This window comes from Solanum pennellii, chromosome 11 (assembly GCF_001406875.1).
Source record: "Solanum pennellii chromosome 11, SPENNV200".
Classification (NCBI taxonomy): domain Eukaryota; kingdom Viridiplantae; phylum Streptophyta; class Magnoliopsida; order Solanales; family Solanaceae; genus Solanum; species Solanum pennellii.
The window spans coordinates 5,750,477-5,756,192 of record NC_028647.1 but is presented as its reverse complement, the minus strand read 5'-3'; positions in this window follow the sequence as shown (position 1 = coordinate 5,756,192).

Genomic DNA, 5,716 nt, shown 5'->3' with positions numbered 1-5,716 from the left:
TTCCCACAAATTCGTTGAAGTCATCCCATTGGCTGAAGGCCTGCTGTTGGAAAAGCTGTGCACCTACCGCATCAGAAATGACAGCTTTTCTGACAGCTGTCTTTTCGTCCTTTTCACGTCGCTGTCTTGCAAGTACCAGGTCCCTTGCTTGCGGGAACCAGGTCCCTTGCAAACTTCTGTATGAGTTCTTGAAAAGGCTTGCTGGCTGACTTTCTTATTTGGATGAATGAATATAATATGGTGTTTGTCATGCTAAAAATTTCAAACATAAAGAGTTATTATCCGTTGGACAAACACCCTCCTCCATTCTGATTGGTGTAGTACACTGACGCCTTACCAACCTCTGACGTGACAGCTTTACAGCTGTAACCAATTATGTATATGATGGAGGAAACTCTGCCTGGTACCAGGTCCCTGCATTTGTGAGATACTGAAACATACAATCTCGTCCGCTCTTCTTATTGGTGTAGGATACTGCACTTTTCACCTACCACCTGTCATGACAGCTTTTATGACTGTACCCCATTTGTATCTGGACGAGAGCACTCTGCCAGGAACCAGGTCCCCGCATTTGTGAGGATCATCAAAACACCTAGAATATAACATATAGAAAGCCCTTTCAGCTTGGGTACAAGTTTTCAGTGACGGAGCCAAAATTTTCATCAAGTGTGTTTATACTTAACGACAAGTAAAAAGTATTTCTTGTTGATTAGATTATCATTAGCTACAAAATAGTCATATAACAATTGTTAATCTCTATATCTACTTCATATTATTCATCCTCTTTTCCTGTTCAATACCAAATTAACGAACTATTCAAAATGAAAAAATCTCAACAAGTAAACTTAAAAAAATCAATGAACAAACAAGAGAAGATGAAGTAGGACATATACATTGACTGATAGCTTCATACACATCAAAATATGTAATGTTGTAACTATAATTACACTCCATGGTACTTCATCTCTTGAAATGTTTTTATAATACACTCGTAGAAACATCTTCAAATTCTTTCTTTTTTTCTACATTATGCACAATGCAATCATCTAAGAATTGATCGTTCATTTGATTTCACATGTTATTGTTGATAATCTTATTATTGAAAAAAGCTCTTTACACCTTCCGATGGGTTGTTCCTTTATCTGTCTTTTCCATCCGGTGTCCGCACTGCGTCAGAAAATCCAGTGCAAAGTAGTACGATTTACTACTTTACATTGTGATCTCCTAGAATATACATATAGATCATCAAAATTGCGCAATGAAATGTTATCCTTGATACAAAATCATGTGTTTATATTTTCTTTAAGTGAATCCTATTTAATATTTTCACTCTGATTTCCAAACCAACCATAACAATGGAACAAAAATTACTGTGTAACTTTTGAGGAAGGTAAAAATGATAGAAATTCTAAAATAACATTTGGGATCGTTACATTATCTATCACTAAATATCATGGTTTTTCTCAGACATAAAGCACAAGAAAATACTTGAAATGTCGAAAAGTTATGAATATTCAACAAGCATATCAGACTTTATTTTAAAAATTAAAAATAACTTACACAATATAACTTAACTTATATAATCAATTTATATTGAAGTTGAATTAAAATATACATTAATTTGTAATTTGATTTATTATAGAAGTAAAAATTTATATAATAATTAATATTTTATAATGTTCAAAATTTTAGATATTACAAATATTTAAACAAAAAAAAAGTGTATAAGAGCAATTGTGTATCCAATACACCAATAAATTTATTTTTCCAGTTTAAGCAATTTTTATCCAAAAAACATATAAATATTTATTTTTAATATATAAATTCCAGTGTTTTAAAAATGTTAATAAAGTACATTTTAATTTATTTATTTACCGGGAAAATTTCACAAATAGCCACCGTTAGTTAGGTTCCTTAGTTATAGTTTGCATATTTAAAGGTTGCAGTTACAGTCATAGTTTATGTTGCTATGGGCGACCTATTGTATAATTCACGTGCACATTTTTATAATTCATATATATTTGTATAATTCACGTGTATTTATATATAATTGAGTTATTTTTGTTTATATTTGTATAAACTGGTTAATATAAATTTATTTTGTATAAACTCGAAATAATAAGTCATATCATATCACATATTATTAGGAGTGGGAAGATTTTAAGTTTAAAGTTAGATTACGAAAATGCGCTTCACCAGTTTTTTAAATTAAAAAATCATTTACTAATTTTTAAAATCAAATCAATAATGACAATTAAACTAGACCAAATACATGATTAGATGTTACAACTTATCATTTCCATTTCTTAATAAATTAGATTGTTAAAACTTTTTAGCTTCTACCATTAAACACATTCGTGCACAAACCTTTCATGTACTTAATTTCTCCCTTTATAAATTGAATAATAAATATTAATCCACCACACTTTGTTTCATCATCTAATAGTTCTTCTGTCAGGAGTATTTTTTACTGGTCACTATTTTTCTTATTGATTTGTGTCTTCATTCATTTTTTATTTTCATGGTTGTTGGAGAAACACATAATCTAATAGTTCTTGTAATATTTTTTTATTGGTCACTATTTTTCTTATTGGTTTGTGTCCTTCATTCATTTTTTTTTATTTTTAATGATTGTTGGATTATTTATATCCCAAGAAATTTCAGCCTTGGGGCTTAGTTCTAGCCTTATAAGTTGCTCATCATTCACAAAAAAATATTGATATTTAAGTTCTAGGCAAAAAGTAAACACTAAAAAAAGTTTATTTTATATGCACAAAAAGACATATAGGAGTACGTCAGGTAATGTCGAGCAACTTTTTGTTTTGGGCCAATATAAATTATAACAGTAACAGAGGTCAAACGTGCGAGGCACATTTCCAGATTTAGTTATATGATAAGTGGAAAGTCCCTTAGCTCAAAGTTAAATTACGAATTTGCCCTTCACTTGAACATTATTTGAATATATATAATATTATATGAAAATAAAAGCATAATATTATAATTTTTAATTACCTGAAAAATAAATTCACATTTCAATTACAATAATTAGGATAATTGAAAAGACAAAAGTATGAAACTTACATTTAAATAATCATGAATAGGATAAGCGAAAAAACAACTGAAAATAATAAATCTTTTTCCAAGTGAATAATGAAATCATTTCATCTTTATATACATTTCAAAAGGCATGGAAGATATAGGAACACTATTTTAGTTAAGAAACAGAAGACTCTAAGACAATCATATGAAGTGTGGTGCCTGCAGCGATTTCTCGACAGTGACAACGGCAAGGAATTGATTTTGTGTTCCTAGAAATCTCATAGTCCTCCTCCATCCCCTGCCCTTCATCAATTTTCTTTTTCTGAAATCGGAAGGTTTCAAATTTTTAACAATATTTGTTTGTTGTCCCTCTCTCTTTTTTTTGTAGAATATGTCTCTTTTTAAATTGATGATGCAATTTGAAGTGTTCTTGGAATTTAAGATATATAGATTCATTCGAGTATTTTTATAACGTAGTTTCAGTCAGGATATTCATTCGATTTTTTTCCTTTCTCTATTTTATTAATCTTTATTTGTTCCTTTTACCCTTTTTTTTTTCCTTAGCTTGTTTTTCATTTTTGAAAAGGTGAAATTTCAACAATAAATATGATGAAAGTATATAATTTACTGGTAATAGTAAAGTAATTTTACCTTTGAGAATCACACAAGGTATTTATCGCAGCTATAATTTTTTATGCAATATATTTATTCTCTTATTTTCACATATAAACTTTTAAATTGTATAAATCATCATTTCTCTTATAAGATTAAGATTTTAGTTAGAGAACATATTTTAATCTTCCTATGTCTTAGATATTATTTTCTCTTTAGTTTGAATTTGTAATATTTTTTTCTTCAAATTATACATGACTCATCAAAACGTGTTTATAATGTTGTTATTGAATCGTCTGTTTTTCTTATTTTGTTAATTTATTTTCTGTTTTGTTAAAAAATAAATTTGAAAACGAAAACATATTTATTATTTTTTACTATTCGAATGAGTGTTGAATTTTTCATGAATACTGAAGCGTCATATCATCAAAAAGTAACACAAATAGTGCTATATTTTATATAAATACAATAAAATATACTCATATGTAGACCCGTAGACTTAACACAAGTAATTGCATTTTCAAGGCAATCTTATTGTATTGTCGTTAAACTTCGATGTTTAGGTGCTTTATAGAAAAATAAGTCATTTGTTTGGTACATATTTTAGGATCTTTTTGTTGTAGTATGCGGAATATGTAATTGAAATTTATATTTCTGATAAAGTTGTCTCACGCCTTTGTTGTTTCATTAAAGACATTAGATACATTTATTATTATTTTTCAATCAGGAATTCATAGACATATTTTACTGTCAGGTTTCACATATTTTTGGTTTGATAGCAAATGCACCATTCCATTTTATGAGTTATTTTAATGAATAAAAAATAATTAGTAAAATTAATATTGTTAATTTCAATATTTTATATCTTATAACTCACTTTTAAATCAATAAAAAAATTGTAATAATAGTAAGAGACAAACGTGCAACGCACGTTATCAAAAACTAGTATGATATAAAAGTAAAAAAAATAATTTTAAAATTAATTAATATTTCAAATTAAATATGAAATAAACTTAATTTTTAATTTTTATTACAAGATTGTTATCCCTATACCAAGAACAAAGTTTGTGAAGACTAACTTTAAAATTAGGATTAATTACATGAATATACAACTTAAGTTTACATATTCTCCATATTTCCCTTTTTTTAAAAAATTTTACTAAAATCCCTTTTTTTTTAATAAATTTAATCTAACAGATACATAATTAAATTAGAATCCTAATTAATACAAACCAATTAAATCTTATCCCTAATTATACTCTTTATTTTCCCCAAATAAAATACCCATTTACACGATTCCCATAATTAATACTAACCCCTAATTTTACTCTTTCTTTTCCCCAAATAGAGAACTCTTTTACACCACTCCCACTAACCAATTAATCAACTGTTCATCTTCTTAATTTTGAAAATCAAAATCTCTTTATTCCGTCCGTCCGACTTCCTCTAGGCTGTCCGCCATTTTTCTCTACCTGTCCGCCTTTGAAAATCAAAGTTGTGCTCTCCGTCCGTACGCCTTCGTCTAATCTGTCCGCCATCTCTGTCCGCCATTTTTTTTCCAACAATGGATAACCAAAGTTCGAAGAATCATAAAACACAAAAAGAGGCACATGCAAAGACACCCAAGAAGAGGGGTAGAAAGCTTGCAATGGCCATATCCAGACCTCCACTGCACGTATTTCGATTTTATTTATTTTTTTTAATTTTTTTTGGTCACATGCAATGACTTTTTGTATTATCAGAAAAAATATTTTTATATTTTTTAGATTATTTATCTGATTCAGAAAATACTATTTTTTTTGTACATGTTTTTTGTTAAGTATGAATAATGTATAAATAAGTTGAAATTCAAATTATTTTTTTTATGTAAATCAAAACCCAGTTGCACATCCTCTTGGTTGTCACCTCCTTTTGGGGTTTATGCTTAATAGATCTTTAATAAGAATATAATTTTAATTTCCTGTATCAATTATATTTTTTAGATTATTTATCTGATTCAGAAAATACTATTTTTTTTGTACATGTTGTTTATTAAGTATGAATAATGTATAAATAAGTTGAAATT